Source organism: Echinops telfairi, unplaced genomic scaffold (genome assembly GCF_000313985.2).
Source record: "Echinops telfairi isolate 266 unplaced genomic scaffold, ASM31398v2 ScPeMD7_7400;HRSCAF=8409, whole genome shotgun sequence".
Lineage (NCBI taxonomy): Eukaryota > Metazoa > Chordata > Mammalia > Afrosoricida > Tenrecidae > Echinops > Echinops telfairi.
The window spans coordinates 665,491-684,838 of NW_022111300.1; the positions used below are offsets into that span (position 1 = coordinate 665,491).

The 19,348-nt window shown below is 40.6% G+C and overlaps 1 pseudogene; it reads left to right on the forward strand.

The window, feature by feature from the left end:
• The first annotated feature begins 823 nt into the window (after positions 1-823).
• LOC101646567 lies at positions 824-4,659 on the forward strand (annotated as a pseudogene).
• Positions 4,660-19,348: the final 14,689 nt, after the last annotated feature.

Here is a 19,348-nt window from a genome sequence, read left to right on the forward strand (position 1 = left end):
GCTTGAAGGTAAACAAGCAGCCATCTAGCTCAGAAGCAACAAAGCCCACATGGAAGAAGCACACCAGCCTGTGAGATCACGAGGTGTCGAAAGGATCAGGTATAAGGCATCATCAGAACAAAAAATCTTACCATAGTGAATGAGGAGGGGAGTGCGGAGTGGAGACCCAAAGCCCATTAGTAGGCCACTGGAGATCCCCTTGCAGAGGGGACTCAGGGAGGAGACGAGCCAGACAGGGTGCGATGTAGCAACGATGAAAAATTCAACTTTCCTCTAGTTCTTAAATGCTTCCTCCCCACCTCCACCCCCCAACTATCATGATCTGAATTCTACCTTGCAAGTCTGGCTAGACCAGAGGGTGTACACTGGTACAGATAGGAACTGGAAACACAGGGAATCCAGGGCGGATGATCCCTTCAGGACCAGTGGTGTGAGTGGAAATACTGGGAACATAGAGGGAGAGTGGGTAGGAAAGAGGGAACTGATTACAAGGATCTGTATGTGACCTCCCTGCGGGACGGACAGCAGAAAAGTGGGTGAAGGGAGACGTCGGACAGGGTAAGATATGACAAAATAATAATTTATAACATCAAGGGCTCATGAGGGAGGGAAGAGCGGTGAGGGAGGGGGAAAAGTGAGGACCTGATGCCGGGGGGCTTAAGTGGAGAGCGAATGTTTTGAGAATGACGAGGGCAATGAATGTACAAATGTGCTTTACAAAATTGATGTATGTATGGATTGTGATGAGTCGTATGAGCCCATAATAAAACGTTTAGAAAAGAAAATACTATGGCTCACCAGTGGACAACAGCCAGCTTGCTTGATGCCGTTATGGGGTCAGTCACTGGAAGGAGATATCATGTTTGGTGAAGGAGAGGCCACCAAGGCTGAGACCCCCAGTAAGCTGGATTTGCACAATCGCCACAGTGAGGGACGAGATCACCAGGATGATATGGGGCTGGACCATACTGCATGGACCATGCTTCAGATCAATCTGCAAGGAATTGGAGTCCACTCACTGGCAACTGTATTTGTATGAATGAAGGAACATCTTGATAAAGGTTTCTTTTCTAAGATCAATTTTTTTTATAAAATAGCCACTGCATTTCTGACGTCTGTAGTGGGTATGGGGAAGCAAACCTGAGTACAAAACTACTATGCTGTTGGATCGCGCCCATGCTGGTAGACTGTTTTTTGTACAATGGAGGTTGAATGAATAGGGAAGCCTCTGTTAGTATCAGGACACCTTTTTTTAAAATCTGGTTCCAACAGACACAGAAATCAACTACAAGTCCTGTATTTTGGCTCAGGGATGGCATGATCCAATTGAAAGTTGTAGTTGTCAGTTTTCTCCATCTGTCAGCAGCCTTTTCTTTTCCCTCAATTACCAGAAGGGCAGGGAGAAGGTGAGGTGAGGTGGGGATGAAGTGGGAGCCAATCACAGGGATCGACACATCAGCACCACCCACCCACCCCCACCAGGGGCATGAACAACAGAAACCGTCCAGGAAAGGAGACAGTAGTCAGTGTAAGATTTGAAAATAATAGTTTGTAATTTATCAAGGGGTCATGAGGTGGATGAAGAGGATCTTATAACAAGGGCTCAAATAAAAAATAAATGCTTAGAAAATGATGGCAACATGTGTACAAATATGCTTGATGCAGGGTGGGAAGTGGGGGGAGGGAGGGAAAAAAGAGCTGCTACCAAAGGCTCAAATAGAGTAAATGTTTAGCAAATAATGATGGAAACATGTACAAATATACTTGATACAGTCAATGTATGGATTGTAATAAAAACTGTAAAAGCCCCCAAGAAAATGATCTTTAAAATATATGTGTGTGTGTATACTGAGAATGACTAACTCATTTGAAACTCATCAATTCTCGCTGAAAAGGCATCACAGAGGTGAGAGGGGTACAAGCTTGAAAATGTTTGGCCCCTTCAGTTCCTCCATCTGCGGCAGATCCTTAGCACCTGGCTGTTCTTGACCATTGTACCCTAAGCTGGCTGCATCTCTCAAGTTACTGTGTGCACCTGCTACGGGTCTTCCGGCTTCACTCATCCGCCCACATCCCCCACCACCCTTGGCCATTCCCGCCGCTCATGACACTCCCAAAGAGACCCATCCTCAGATTCAATTCTAACCTCTCCAGCTGAAACTACCTAATCATACCGTATCTGCTTTTCTTGATTTCTTGGTCTTACTTTCCCATTTTTCCTGTGCTTCACAGTTCCAACTGTGCACGCTCACCAGAAGACGCCTCTCAGGGCTGCTGAGCACGAGCCACTCCTGCCTTGGCTTATCCCAGCTTCAGACAGAATCTCACCCCCCACCCCACCCCCACACACGTTACATCTTTCCTGGACCTCAAATTGCATGGAGCCATTCATTTTGCTATTAATACAGGGAAAGCATGCCTTCGGTGTTATTTTACATCTGGCCCAGTTTTAAGCACTTTACGTGTTCACAGGGCTTTCACAACAATCCTAGAAGATAGGTGTTTTCTGATCCTCTCAATCACGGCTTTACCTATTCAATATTGTCCAAACGCCTTCCCTCTTGTACGTTCAAGAGCAAAGACATGGGATGCCCTTTGCACAAGATGAACATATGAACAGTCCTTATGGAACCCTAGATCTCGAGTGTGGTGGACGTGGCCATATTATGGGAGGGGCCAGGCAAATTGGTGGGTGGGTAACAATCCTTAAAATAAGAATGGGGGCCAGGAAAAAGGAAGTAACCTTACCAGTCAGGGCTTAAATCCAGGCACAGCCTGTGGGATATGTCACTGCAAAAGCTGCAGGCCTACCAAAGTCAAGGGGGCGAGTAAGGATAACTACAACGCATGAGCCACACGGCATGGTAGGCACACATACAGCAATACACATTCTCTTCCTCAACTTCTTTGAACAACTTAGAGTACAATAGGTATGTTTCTAAACTTGCAAAAGATTACACACTCAACTGGGAGTCAGAATTTTAATCCAGATTATATTTGAAACATGGAAAGCAAATGGGCAAGTAGTTACCAATGCAGAACTAGGGCCACTATCCCTTAAGTGGTAGTGTAAAAGCCTGAGAGCTAACACGATTACACCACAACATTCTCAACCTCTGAGGAAGGAACTAGCAGGAGGCCCCCGGTGGTGCCAACAGCGAACATGCTGAACAAGGAGCCAAAAGGTTTTAAGTTTGAGTTCACCCAGAGGCATCTAAGAAGAAAAGTTTTACAATCGACTGTAGTAAAGATTGTATACCTCTTCTGCATAATTGAACTGTTGAATTGTGTGATATGTGGATGAAGTGCCAGTCAAACTTTTTTTAAAAAAAGAAGAATTTTGTGATCTAATTGGCAAACACCAACAATAGAAAACCCAATGGGACATAGTTCTGCCCTGACTCACATGGTCTAGGCACAAAGGAGTCTGAGCAACTTGCAGAACCAGGACCAGCAAGAAATGGAAGTGAGGAGATGAGGCTAGTAAGGACACGTGGAGAAACGGATAGCCAGACAATTCTGATATGCAGCCATGCCTTAGTGGCCCCCCTCCCACCTTAGAAGGCTTTGTTAGGAAGAGGAACGTGGGAATCTCTGTGCCAAGGGAAGCCAGCCCTCTTGGAGGATTGGAGGCTACACCGAAAAGGAAGATGAAGTGACGCATGCGTACTAAGGGGTGCCTGGCAACCTGCTTTCTCGTTGGTAAGAACCCTCGATGTCTGATCATTAGCCTATGAGAATATTGCAGAAACCCATGAGGACCCTCTAAATACGGACACCAATGAAGCTCGTTCTCAAAGTGCCGGCTCTGAAGGTCAGAGGTGATCAGCCACACGCATGCTCAGTGCTTCTGACCAGCTTCAGTGCCCCACTCTTCATCATATGCAGTCATTGGATGGGGGGTGGAGGGTGGGGCAGGGTGGAGAGCTCGAACTTGAAAGACCCAACTGAAAGGGATGGTCCGAGTCTACAATTTAAAAGAAATTAAAAAACTTTTCAGTGATATCCTCAGATGAAGGCACGCACAGCATCCATTCACACAACATCTCAGGGTTATGGAAGGAGCGATCTGAGAACAATGACCAGCGTTTAGTAATGAAAACATAGCAGATATGAAAACTTTGAAGGTTTTCAAAATGGCTTAGGAAAACCTAAGATGCGAAAGATCTGAAAATCTGGGAGTGCGCTATCTAAATAGCTGCAATTTCAGAGCATGGAATAATTCTATTTCTTAAAAGCGCCCCATTTTTGAAGGGACATGTTTCCAAATGGCAAGGAGGAGAGTGCTTTCCTTACACAGCTAGGTTTGCGCCAGTTACTCAAGCAATCCTTGTTTAGGGAAAGATCTGCAGGCGGTGGAGTTAAGTGCCATTAAGACTGGCCAAGGGGCAGTAAGGAGAGCTGCTGGAGGGTGGGGGTGGGGGTGGGGTGGGGGGGGGCACACGTCGGATTCAGAGCTCAGCAGGGGGTGGGACCTGTGCCTGGCAGATGGTGTCCTGAAGACAGGTACTGGTTTGGGATCAGCCATTCTTTTCTCACACACCTTCTTTAGAAGGTGGCCCTCGGCCTTTGGTTCTGGCATGGGATCAGGAATGCCTACTCCAGCATGATTTCCAGGCTCCATGTCTTCTTTGTGGGAAATTTATCAAAGAGCAATGACCTGAGAACATGCCAGTGGGAAGAAAAAGAGAGATCGTGTTAATTCCTCGGGAATATTGAAGGGCCCTGGAGTGAGCTGACATTCGGCTGAACAATGTGATCAGTAGTGGTTTATTCTCCAGCATACGGTTTATACATTAGAAACCAAGTCTGTTTCTTGTTTTGTATTTTTCTCTCTGGAAATTGCAAGGAGGTGGTCTTATGGTCTTAAAGGAAATAAACGAAATAGGAAGCCACCCCCACCCCCACCCCCCAAAAAAGACTCTTCCAACCATAGCAACCCTAAGCACAGCAGAATGAAACAGAGCTTGGTCCTGTGCCGTCCTCACAATTGCTCCTGTGCCTGAGCCCATGGTTGGAGGGAGAAAAACTGAAAGGCAAAGAATGATGGAGTTAAGTCTGTCTGTGGTGACCTGTACATGGGGGAAGACAGGATGTGATCGGAAAGGGGCACAGCAGACACAGAAATAGTCTACTTCTTAGCCTGATGGGTGGTCTTCATGATGTTACTATTTTCTAGTTTCTAGGTATACATATTTTACACCGTCACGTGTGTAATTGTTAAAATATACATTTTCAAAGTCCTTGACTTTGAATGTAGTTGGTTAAGAAACCATGAACTAGAAAACAGAAATCCCCAGTGCTAATGCGGCTGCTGCACTAACTAGGAAGTGATCCAAAACAAACAAGTGACTTAGTTTCTCTGAGATGTAGTTCATTAATCCGTAAAGCCGGATTAGGTGGACCTCAATTACTGTGGGTTCCAGATGCCATGTTGCCAGTTAAACTATAAACACATGGGTAGCCTCAGAAGGAGGTCCTATTCTGTCTCCCAACCTCTATGAGCTTATTAGTGATTCTTAAAAATTAGAAAAGGATTATGGAGTTCAAACTGCTCCCAAGAGAAGTCTTTTGAAATCATTTGCATCCCATGGAAGGATTCTAAATTAGAATACTAAAGTGGAATGGAAGTAGATTAGTGAATGTAAACACACACATACACACACACACACACACACACACACACACACACACAGACACGAGTGAGCATCAAAAAGATGGTGGAAATTTTTCATTATCATTTAATTCCCTTTTTCCATTAACTTTCTGAGGTCCTCTCCGGGATGTGTGTGTGTATTTTACAGCTGTTTGCAGACCAAAATGCCCACTGCTGTCCAGTCTATTCCAACTCAAAGTGCCCCTATATGGGAGAAGAGAGCGGCACCATAGGGCTCCCAAGGCTATAAATCCATACGGAAGCTGAGTGCCACATCTTTTCCTGAGGAGCTGCTGGTAGATTTGAACTCTGATCTTTTGGTTAGAAGCCTAGAACCACTGTACTATCAGAGCTCCTAAATAGAATATTACTTCTCTGAAAAGTTGTGAGTATTTTAGAGAGAGAGACCCTAAATCCATCAGAATGAAACATTGCCTGGTCCTGCACCATCCTCACAATTGTTTTAGCCACTGTCAACCAATCTTGTCAAGGGGCTTCCTTTTTTTCACTGCTTCTCTACTTTGCCAATCAAAATGGCCTTTTCCAGGAACGTGTATATATAAATCCCTGATGGCTTTACTTGTTGGGCTGTGTGGTACTTAAATAATCTGGTGTCAATTTGGATTACTTGTTGGGCTGTGTGGTACTTAAATAATCTGGTGTCAATTTGGGACTTAAGAGGATTAAGAGTGAAGGAAGGGATGGAGTCTAGTCTGTCAATTGGGTCACAGCCAATGAGGCTTCTGTGGGTTTAATTTTCTCCTGAGAATTCTGGGAACTCCTTTTTTCCTCTTTGGAGGTGGACATGAGGTCTCTCTCTCTCTCTCTCTCTCTCTCTCTCTGTTCACACCTTTGGAGACTCTAATGACAAGGCTGACTCCCTGTGAGACATTCCTGAGAAGAAGCACATGGGCCTACCCTGATGCAGTCCTAGGAACTGGAGAAGCCATGTGGAGACCCCTGCCAGAGCTGAGATGCTACACTGCCACTGGATCCAAAGACTTTCTACCCCCTGGCCTGTGATCATCCTGCATTCAGCATCATTGCATGTGTTTTGTGAGTCTGAAGAGGACTTTATAGATTGGTATCGGGCATATAGACTAATATCATACTTATGGGCTTGGACTAGACTGGGTTGGGATACTTTCTTAATGTACAATTACCCTTTATATAAAATTCTGTCTCATAAACATATGAGTGTCTATGAATTTGTTTCTCTAGTCTACCTGGACTAATATAGGCTGCTATAGCAGCTCTGAGATAAACACGAGGCTTTCTAATCCTGTAAAGAGTTACAGTCTCAGAAACTGACCTGGACAGTTCTACTCTGCTCTATAGCGTCACTATGAGTCAGAGTCAACTCAATGGCAGTGAGCTTGGGTTGACTTATATATCAGACATACATACATCTACTTCTCGTGTTCTTGTGTTTCCTTGGGATCAATGTAATCTTTAGCAGATTGGCAAAGTTCTTGTGTTGCAAGGATAAAAAACAAGCTTATCTTCCATAATACCAGGTAGACATCCAGAGCACCACACATGACTAAGAGCCACCATAATCTGCTGGATTGTCCCTCCTCAGTTTTCCTGAGGAATACTAAATTTAAATGGCCCCTGAAGACAAGTAATGACAAAGAAATGCACATTTTTTTCACATTCTCCACCAAACAAATGTGCCAATATAAAATTTTAGTTATAAGAGTTGAGAATGCTGTTCTGCCAGACAGCTGGTGGGAGAATAAATTTGTATTGTGTTTGAAGTAGTATACTCTTATATTTTTACAATGGTTTTTAACCCAGCAAATTCAATTTCTCAAAATTTCTCCCAAGGAAGGTACGAGCACGCTAAACTCAGTGTTGCTCATAACCGAAAATTGCAAGCAGTTTAAATATTCAGTGTTCAGCATTGGAAGAAATCTACAAATAAAAAAATATATGCTTCTTACCTAAGAAATACAGCCAGAATGCTCTGTAGACACAGGATGGCAAGACTTTGTCCAATATACCTTGAAACAGTTGTCAAGAGAGACCAATCCCTAGAAAAGGACATCATGCTTGGTAAAATAAAGAGGCAAGGACAAAGAGGAAGACCCTTAACTAGATGGATTGGCATAGTGGCTGCAACAATTGCGAGGATGGTGTCAGACCAGGCGGTGTTTCATTATTGTGGACATGAGGTCGCTATGAATTGAAACTGACTCAGTGACACCTAACAGCAACACCTAAGACAGAAGATCATGCAACCACCAAAAATTGTACAATGCTGACTTGACAGAGGAAATGTTCAGAATACTTGAAGTGGAAAAGTAGACGGGACAGTTTGTTATGTTGCTAACTAGAGAGGCATAGATAATAACAGAAAATGTCTGGGGCCCAGCATAGTAGGAACAGTGGTTTTCTTTCCCTGAGGGGAAGATGTAGAGAGTGCTTTTTTTATTCTTTGTGCTCTTATAATTTTCCAAGGTTTCTCCAACAAGTGTACAGCACCAGGATTACACTTAAAAAGAAAGTAAAAGAAATAATTCTATCAAAGAACTTGAAAATAATGGTGCTTCCGAGATATCTAAATTAAAAGAATGTCAGAAATGGGTTGTCCCTGTAACTTAGTAAGTCATCATTAAAACTTTCAAATGTTATAAAGTGCCTGTGTTAAGAAATGACCCCTTTAGTCTCATTCTAATTAGAATGGTAATTACAGATAATGAAATTATTTATAGTAACACTTTATGATAGGTCTTTGCAAATGAAGACAAATATTTGATGTGCATCAACAGGTCAAGACTTGCATTTGTTTGTTAAGTTTGCTGTTTAGTCCTCTATAAAAGTAATGTTAAGTGTTAACATAAGATAGCTGAAAGAGAATGCATCTGTGGGCTTGTTTAACCTTCCCTTCATAAAATGATCTCTCACTAGACAGTATGACTTTCAAAGAAAAGTTTCAACTCTGCAGTTGATTGAATTGTGTCCCTCTAATATATGTCAGAGTCCTGATTGGAATCCTGTTTAGATATGGGGGCTTCTTATGGGAGGAAACCCGAGCCTATCTGCTCCTATAATTAGTCAAAGCCTTGTAAACCATAGATAGAGTTGCTCTGAGTTGGCAGTGGGTTTAATGTTTTGGGTTTTGTTGATGAGGTCCAATTATTATTGGGTGTGTCCTAAACCTAATCGTTTCTAAATGATAAAAAGAGCAGCACAGACTCAGAAGTAGACAAGCCATGTATAAAGATCAACAAGGGGTGCAGCGGATACAGAAATGGAAAAAGACAAAGGATATTTCCTTCAGAATCAACACAGGGAGAGCGTTTCCCAGGAGCTGGTGCCCTAAACTTGAACTACCAGCCCTGAATGATCAGAAAAGGAATTTCTGTCACAGCATAACTAAGGTGGAAAGAAACTAAGACTCTGGTGTCAGCAATCCTTTACCTGCTGTTTACTAGCTCTGCCAGGGTCAGCCAGCTATTTAGACATTCTGAGCTTCAGATTCCAATAATAACAATGTTAGAACTGGACAACATTATGAAGGCACACACACACACACACACACACACACACACACACACAAAACACCAAGGTACAAGCATTGGAATAAAAAAATTAGTGATATTAAAATGACTCTCTTGAGAACAAAATGCAAGAAGATCCAGTTATAAAAATGATGACAACAACAGAAAAACCTGAAGACAATCTAAGAGTACTATGAGACACCATCAAATGCAACATCATACTCTTGGTAACTATCCAAAAACAGAAAGAAGAAACAATAACTGAGAAAATACTGGATGAAAGATTAAGGGAGAGTTTCCCTAACATCATGACAGAACATACAATAGCTAAGGAGAAAGTCCATAGAGTAGCCAACAGAACTGACCCTAAAAGGAAACCACTTCAACATATAAGAATCAAGCATTCTACTATTAAAGGAAAGAAACGATCCTGAGAGCAGCACAGCAAAAAATAGCAATTATATAAAGACTAAGTGATCAAGATAAGTTCAGTTGCTTCCAACAAACCATTCAGTCAAGAAAGTAAAGGAATGATATATTGAAAATTCTGAAAGAAAAAAAAGTATCAATCAAATTCCATATTCAGCAAAATTATCTCTCAAATATGAGGGAGAAAAAAACACAGTTAAGGAAAAACTAAAAGAATTTATAAAAGTACAACCACCTTTACAAAAATATCAAAACGAATTTTATTTACAGAAAATCTATAATAACAAAAGACAGCAATTTTAAAATATTAGAAAAGAATTCATTGTGAAGAAAACAGTTTACTTAAGCTATATACAAAATTAAACAAACTAAACAAATTAAAACAAGGAAACATAGAATACATTCAGGGGTGAAGATAACAATAAATAGATAAGAGCAGACAATAAATACTCCAATGGAGAAGATATTGAACCATTCACCAAATAGAACTGTTTTGAAATTGGAAATAAAACCACAAAAAGCAAGTAAACTACAAAGAAAAAATAAAAACTGTAGCAAAACAAATAAAATGAATAGCATATAAGCATGACAAATAATAAGATTAAAACAAAAAATATAGCGAATAGTATCAAGAAGAAAACCAAAAAATAACAGGAACCCAACCCATGAAAAATCACCATGAAAACTGAAACCAGCAACGGCATTAAAAATAAATAAAAGCCATTTACCAATAACAATACTGAATGTAAAAGGACTGGATTCACCAATTGAAAGACAAAGATTAACAGAATGGATTAAAAAGTATGAACCTTTAATATGCTGCTTGCAAGAAATGCATTTTAGATATAAAGATAAGCACAGACTTAAAAACAAATCAAAGAATAGAAAAATGCATCAAGCTAAAAGCAGTCAAAGGAAAGCTGGAGGAGCAATATTAATCTTAGACAAAATAGACGTCAAAGCTAACGGCATAATGAGAGACAAAGAATATCACTATACAATTATGAAAGCTTTAATTGGACAAGAAACCATTAGTATAATTAATTTATACATACCAAATGAAAGACCATCAAAATACACTAATCAAATTCTGATAGAAATGAAGAGACAAACAGATCATAAAATGGTAATACTAGACTTCAGTACATCACTTCGAACTAACGATTGATCAACTAGAAAGAAAATCAGCAAAGATGTAAAAATTAAATAACAAAATCTATTAGATCTCATAGATATATAGAATACTTCACCCAATAAAAGTTTATTTCATTTTTGTTTTACAAGCACCCATGGTAACTATTCTAGATCATATTTAGGTCATAAAATATGTAATCATATTTTATGTAAATCAGTAAATTCAAAAACATTAAGATAATACCAACCATTTTTTCAGGTCATACAAGGGCTACTCCCCAAAAGCAGGGGGAAAAAACCCTGCTTTCATAGTACGCATTTTTTCTGTTAGGTTAGCACCTAGCAACTGGCTATGAGTTAGTGCACCCAGTGGCATCACCTGGGAAGGTTCCCTCCGGTCACAGTAAATTTTTCTTAAAATCTGTTTCACTGAAACCTTGTTTTTTGTGATGGCCAATTTAAGAGAACAGCGTGCATCTGTGAAATTTTGTTTCCTGCTTGAGAAAAATGCCACAGAAACTGTTGTGATATTGAACACAGCTTACAAGGACAGCGCTATGGGGAAAACTCAAGTTTACAAGTGGTTTTCTCATTTCAAAAAAGGTGAAATGTCAATTGATGACAAACCTTGTTCTGGACTTCCATCAACTTCCCAAATGGACAAAAATGTTGACTCATGGTGCATTTGGGTTTCATTCCAACAAGTCAGACTGTTAGTCAAGCTTTCTATTTAGAGATACTGAATAGATTACGTAACAGTGTCTGCAAAAAAAAGAAAAAGCCTGATTTGTGGCAGATGGGGCACTGGTTTTGCCACCACAACAATGCACCTGCTCATGCAGCCATCTCAGTGTGCCAGTTTTTTGAAAAAAACAACATGCCTCTCTTGCCCCATGCACCTTACTCACCTGGCATTGCTCCATGCGACTTCTTTTTGTTTCCACAAATGAAGAGGGACATGAAAGGACAGTAATTTGAAGACTAGAAGTAAAGGAAAAAAATGAGGGAGGTGCTGTCAGCCATGCAAACAGATGAGTTTGAAAAATGTTTCCAAGAATGGAATCTCAGATTTGACAAATGTATTAAGTGTAATAGAAAGTACTTTGAAAGTGATAAGGTTGTTTTGTAAAAAAAATTACATATGTAGCTTTGGGGGGAAAAATCCATTTTGGGGGAAGGGGTACTGCCTCATAATACTGTAAAATTAGAAATTAGTCACAGAATGATCACCTCCAAAAAATCAAATACATAGAAATTGAACAATACTTAAGAACCACGGGCAATTGAAGAAATAAAGAACATAATCAAAAGATTCTTTGAAACAAATTAGAATGAAAATACGACATATCTACATTTACATATGTACGTGGCTATATTTAGACCTCTATAAACCCATTGCCTCCTGGTTCTTTCTTCTATTTCCTTTTGCTTTACTCTTGTCCAACCATCATGTTCAGCCTTCATTTGGGTTTAGTAATTCCTCACTGCTGCATTACCCTTGATTAAGCCCCACTAGACATCCTATGCCCTTCTCTCCACTGATTTTTGTTCCCTTGTCCCTGAGTTGGTTCCCAACCCCTTCCTTTCTCCCACCTCCCCTTCTCCCATATCCCCCCAGGAACCATTGGACCCGTTCTTTTCATCTCTGAATTATTTATCCCACCTATCTTATCTAGATAGACATTCAGATACATTAATAAGTACAAAAAACCAGCAAAGCCAAAGAAACAACAAAGGAAGTCAAGATCAACAAAACAATAACAACACAACAACAACAACAAAAAAGAAAGCCACTGACAAAAATGGAAAAACTTATAAATAGTTCAAGATCTGTTTGTTGGCCTTTATGAGTGTTTTCCAGTCGAGTCTGATGGGGTGACTCTTGTCTCCGAAGTCTATTTTTGGTATTTCCCAGGGATTTCATCACTTTGCTCCCTTTGCTGCTCTGTTGCATGCCCTTAGTGTTTTGCCCCAGCATGGTGGGGTCAGATGGTGCACAATTCCTGCACTGTGTCTCCAGTATTGACCTCTGCAGCACTATGGTAGTGAGGGTCATCGTGTCTCGTGGTGGGGCCGGCCCTATGGTCTTCTCTGTGCATTGTCTGCTCTGAGCAGGAATATCATCCTTGGGGCTTGGTGAGCTACAATATCCTCTCCTCCCTATCCATCCCTTTTCATTTTTCCTGTGTGCTCCCTCTCCCCAAGATGTAGCCCCAGTGCTGTCCTCTGAAATGCATTTTTCTGAGGTGGTGGTGTCCACATAGTTGGGATTGAGTTGGGAATAGGAGTACATACTCATAGCTATATGTTAAGAATTAAGGTTGAAGATGGACATTGGGCCTCAACTCAAGTACTCTCAACACAAGAACGCTTTGTTCTAACAATCCGGCATTCTGTGATGCTCATCTACCCAACACTATTGCTGAAGAAAAAATGGGTGCATCAGTAAATGTGGACAAGAAAGTTGATGGTGCCCAGCTATCAAAAGATATAACATCTGGGGTCATAAAGGCTTGAAGATAAACAAACGGCCATCTAGCTGAGAAGCAACAAAGCCCACATGGACAAAGCACATCAGCCTGTGTGATCATAAGGTGTTGATGGGAGCAGGTACCAGGCATCTAAGACCCAGAACAAAATCATACCCAAGGTGAATTTGGGGGTTGGGGGCATGGCGTGGAGACCCAATGCCCATCTGTAAACAATTGGACATCCCCCTACAGAGGGGTCACAGGGAAGAGATGAGCCAGTCAGGGTGCAGTATAGCACTGATGAAACACACAACTTTCTTCTAGTTCTTTGGTGTTTCCATTCACCTGCCCCCCATTATCATGACCTCAGTTCTACCTTACAGATCAGTTTAGATCAGAACATGCACACTGCTACAGACAAGAGGCCAAAACACAGGGAATCAAGAATGGATAACCCTACGAGGGCAAACAATGAGAGTAGGATATCAGGAAGATTAGGGTAGGGTGGGGGGAGAAAGGGGGAATTGATCAAGGATCAACTTATAACCCTTCTCAGCGGGACAAACAACAGAAAAGTGGGTGAGGGGTGACAGGATGCTGTAAGATATGAAAATAATAATCTATAAGTTAACAAGGGTTCAGGGTGGAGCGGGAAGAAATGGGGAGCTGATATCAGGGGCTCAAGAGGGAAGAGAATGCTTTGAAAATGATGGCAGCATATGTGCAAATGTGCTTGACACACTGGATGAATGTTTGTATTGTTATAAGAGATGTAAGAGCTCCCAATGATAGTGTTTAATTTTAAAAGTGCAACATATCTAAATCTTTGGGGCATGGCAAATGCAGTACTCAGAGGGAAGTTTGTAGCAATAACCACACACATCAGTAAGGCAAAATGAATTAAAATAAACACCTTACCACATCGATGGCAACAATTGGAAAAGGTGTAGCAAAGCAAACCACCAGATACTGGAAGAAAAGAAATAATAAAGATTAGGGCAGAAATAAATTAATCAAAAAAAATTTTTTAATCTGTAGAAAAAAATGCAATTAGACAGGAGGCTTTGTTTTGAAAAGATTAACAAAATTGATAAATCATTGACAAACCTAACAAAGGAAAAGAGTGAACAAAAATAAATGGATTACAACAGAAATAAAATGGATATTACAAAAGAACCAAATGCCTTTTTTAAGAGATCATTTTATTGGGGGCCCTTACAGCTATTATAACAATCCATACATCAATTGTATCAGGCATATTTGTACATATGTTGCCATCATTATTTTCTAAACATTAGCTTTCTATTTGAGCCCTTGGGATCAGCTCCTTTTTTTACCCTCCCCCCCACCACCACCACCCGGTGACCCCTTGATAAATTATAAATTATTATTATTTTCATATTTTACACCTACCTCTGCCTCCCGCAGAGGTTTTTTCCCCACTCATCTCCCCACCTTCCCCCTACCCTCCTGGTATCCCCGCTCCCATTTCTGTTCCTGAGAGGTTTATCTGACCTGGATTCTCTGTGTCTTGAGCTCTTATCTGTACCTGTGGACATGCTTGTCTAGTCAGAACTGAAAGGCAGAATTGGGGTCATGAGAGTGAGGGGTGCAGAAGCCTCAAAGAACCAAAGGAACATTGTGTGTTGTATCGGTGCTACACTTCATCCTGATTGACTCATCCCTTCCTTGTAACTCTTCCGTGAGGGGATGTCATGTTGTCTACAGATGGGTTTGGGGTCTCTCTCCGACCTTCCTCATTCTCAACAATATGTTTTTGTTTTGTTTGTTTTAGGTCTTCTGACACCTGCTAACTGATCCCATCAACACCTCATGATTGTACAGGCTGGTGTGCTTCTTCCATGTGGGCGTGTTGCTTCTCTGCTAGATGGTCGCTTATTTAACATCAAGCCTTTAAGATCCCAGATGCTATATCTTTTGATAGTCGGGCACCATCCACATTCTTTCTTTTTTTTAAAAAAAATCATTTTATTGGGGGCTTGTACACCTCTTATCACAATCCATCCATCCATCCATTGTGTCAGTCACATTTGTATATTTGTTGCCATCACCATTTTCAAAACATTTTCTTTCTACTTGAGCCCTTGGTATCAGCTTCTCATTTTACCCCCGGGGAGGGGGTTATATATAGATCATTGAGATCAGTTCCTCCTTTCTCCTCCCACCTTCCCCTTCCCCTCCTGATATCGCTACTCTCATTATTGGTCCTACTCATTATTGGTTTATCTGTCCTGGATTCCCAGTGTTTCCAGCTCTTATCGGTACCAGTGTACATGGTCTGGTCCAGCTGGATTTGTAAGGTAAAATTGGGGTCATGATAGTCGGGGAAGAGGTAACATTAAAGAACTAAAGGAAAGTTGTATGCTTCACCTGTGCTATACTGCACCCTGACTGGCTCATCTCTTCCTTGTGACCCTTCTGTAAGGGGATGTCCAATTGTCTACAGATGGGCTTTGAGTCTCCACTCCTCACTCCTCCTCATTCACATTAATGATTTCTTGTTCTGGGTCTTTGGTGCCTGATACCTGATCCCATCGACACCTCATGATCACATAGCCTGGTGTGCTTCTTCCATGAAGACTTTGTTGTTTCTCAGCTAGATGGGTGCTTCTTTATCTTCTAGCCTTTAAAACCCCAGACATTATATCTTTTAATAGCTGGGCACCATCATCTTTCTTCCCCACATTTGCTCATGCACCCATTTTGTCAGGAATGTGATCATCACAGAATGCCGGATTGTTAGTACAGGTTTTCTTGCGTTGAGGGCATACTTGAGTAGAAGCCCAATGTCCGTTTGCTATCTAATACTTAATATATAAATATATGTACATAAATATATTTCTCCATCATCATATATAAATATATTTACATATGTACATGCCTATATTTAGACCTCTATAAATACCCTATGCCTCCTAGTTCTTTCGTCTATGTCCTTGTACTTTCCTCTTGTCCCACTATCATGTTCAGCCTTCATTCAGGTTTCAGTAATTCCTCTTGGTTACATTGCCCTTGATCAAGCCCTACTAGGCATCCTACGTCCTCATCGCCATTGATTTTAGATCACTTGTTCCTTTGTCCATGGGTTTGTTAATACACACTTCCTTTCCCCCGCCTCCCCCTTTCTCATGTCCCCCTGGAACCATCGCTCCTGTTTTTTTCTTTTCCACCTCGTTATATCGCCTATTTTATCTAGATAGACCTGCAGAGATAATAATATGCACAAAAAACAAGACAGAGCAAAACAAAACAACAACAAACCAATGACAAAAAAAGAAAATCCTATAAATAGTTCCAGGTCTGTTTGTTGATCTTTAGAAGTGTTTTCCAATTCAGTTTGATGGGATGTCATGCCCTGGCCCCAAAGTCTATTTTTCGTATTCCCGGGGGACTTCATTGTTTTGCTCCCCTTGCTGTTCTGTTGCACGCCTTTAGTGTTTCACCCCAGTGTCATGGGGTCAGATCGGGCACAATTCCCACACTATGTCTCTAGTGTTGTCCCTTGTAGTGCCATGGGTCAGTGAGGGACATCATGTCTCATGGTGGGGCCAGCCCTATGGTGCTATCTGTTCAGGAATATCGTCCTCGGGGTTTGGAGGGCCAGGCAGGATGTGTTCCACTCTCTCTCGTTCCTTCTTTGCTTCTGTGTGCTCTGATCAGATATTCCCCTCTCCCTGAGCTGTAGCTTCAGTGTTGTCCTCTGAAGTGAATTCTTCTGGGTGGAGGGAATGGGGTGTCTACGTAGTTGTGTTTGGGGCCAGCCCTGACCATCCACCTTCTTCATTACCTTTGTTTGTGCACCCATTTTGTCTTCAATGATCATGCCAGGAGGGTGAGCACCACAGAATGCCAGGTTGCTAAAACAAAGTGTTCTTGCTTTGAGGCAGGGATTGAGCAGACACCCAAGTCCATCCACTACCTCAATGTAGCACCATATAAATATATGTACATAGGCCAATACCTCTATTTTTTTAATTAATGTATTTACATAAGTACACATCTACTTTTATACCTCTATCCATAGCTTTGCTTCCTAGATCTTGCCTCTGTTTCCTTTTACCTTCCTCTTGCCCCACCATCATGAAAGCTCTTCTTCTGCCTCCTAGTAATTCTGCTCAGGTAGATTGCTGTTGCTCCAGCACCCCCCAGGATCTCTATGTTGTCCTCGTTGTTGATTTTAATCCCCTAGTTGTTCCCCTGTCCATGGTGCTGTTTGCTCACCACTACCTTTGCCTGCCTTCTCCTCCCCATAAGTCTCTCTGGAACTTTCGGTCCCAGTGCTTTCTCCATGGTCTTGTTTCCCTGCCTGTCTCTTAGTTTTCTGGTCTAGCACCAGGAGCACCAGGTGGGTGATTCTACGTGGACGCCACCTTGACTCCCTCTCCAATGAGATTTTTAAAAACCACAAAATATGAAAAATTGTATTCCTATAAGTTTAAAATCTAGAAAAAATCGATACATTTCTAGAAAAGAATTATTCATCTAAAGTACCACAGAAATGTAAAACATCTCAAAAAGCCTATAGATTGAGAATTAATATAGTCATAAAAAAATCTTACAACATCAAAAAATACAGGTCCAGATGTTTCCACTGGGGAATTCTATCAAACATTTAGGGGAGACTTAATACCAACTTTATGTACATTATTCCAAAATATACAAATGGACAAAATACTTTTATGAAGCAACTATCACTCTGCCACCAGAACCAGGGAAAGATCTGACAATTACAGACCACTCTTTCTAATGAATATAGGTACCAAAATCTTCAATAAAATACTAGCCAACAGAATTCAACTAAGTATAAAAAAAAAACATCGCAATTAAGTGGGATTCATACCAAGGATGGTTTAATATTGGGAAAAAATTCAATGTAATTCATGACATAAGCAAAATAAAGAAGAACCATATTATATCAATTGACGCTGAAAAGGTAGTTTATAAAATTAAGCAACCATTCCTGATAAAAACACGCAATAAAATATGAATAGAAGGGAAATATAATAAAAGCCAGATATGCAAAACCAATAACCTGTATCTCACTGAATGGAGAGAAAGTGCAATAATTTCTTCTTTGATCAGGAAGTAGGAAAAGTTGCCCTTTATCACCACTTTCATTTAATATAGTCCTGGAATTTTTAGCTAGAGCCATAGGACATCAAAAAGATATTAAAGGTATGCACATAGACACAGAAGAAATAACAAACTGTTTTTGAAAGTGACATAATCTATATCTATATCTCTCTATCTCTGTATCTCTCTATCTATCTATCTATATATCCTCAAAGATTCAATTAAATAATTGGGAGATCTAATTGAAAAATTTAGCAGTGGAACAGTCTATAAGATCAACATACAGAAATCAGTTGGATTCTTGGATATTAAACATATGATGATACTGAAAAATATATAAAAATATATCAAAAGAACCTTTTATATTAACTACACAAAAGATAAAATAGTTAGAAATAAATCTTACCAGAGACACAAAATAGATATATAACGAAAACAAAACACTCCTTCAAGAAAACCAAAAGAAACTTACACAAACGGAACAAGTTACTATGTTCCTGGATAGGTGAACTAAACATTGTGAAAATGTCAATATTACTAAAAATACCTTACAAATTAAATGCAATTCTGATCCAAATCCCACCACAATTCTTCAAAGAAATGGAAAAACTTATCACCAAGTTTATATAGAACGTAAATAAGCCTATGTTAAATAAAACACTATTTAAAAATGAAAACAAAATAGGTCTTTCATTCCCAAACCTTAAATCCTATTGGTAGGGTAGGGATTATAACTTGGGCTCCAATCCAGAAGATCCACAGTTTGAAACCACCAATTGCTACATGGAAGAAAGATGGGGCATTCTACTACTAAAAACATTTACAGTCTTGGAAACACGCAGTGGCAGTTCTACCCTGTTCTACAAAGTTGCCATAAGTCTGCACTGGCTCAATGATAGTGAGGGTTTTTGGTGTTGTTGTTGTTGTTATCTAGTCAGTGTAATCAAAATGGATGGGTATTGATTCAACAATAGATATGAAAACCATTAGATTAGAAATGAGACCCCAGAAATACAACCAAGTACCTGTAAACACCTACTTTTTGATAAAGGACTTAA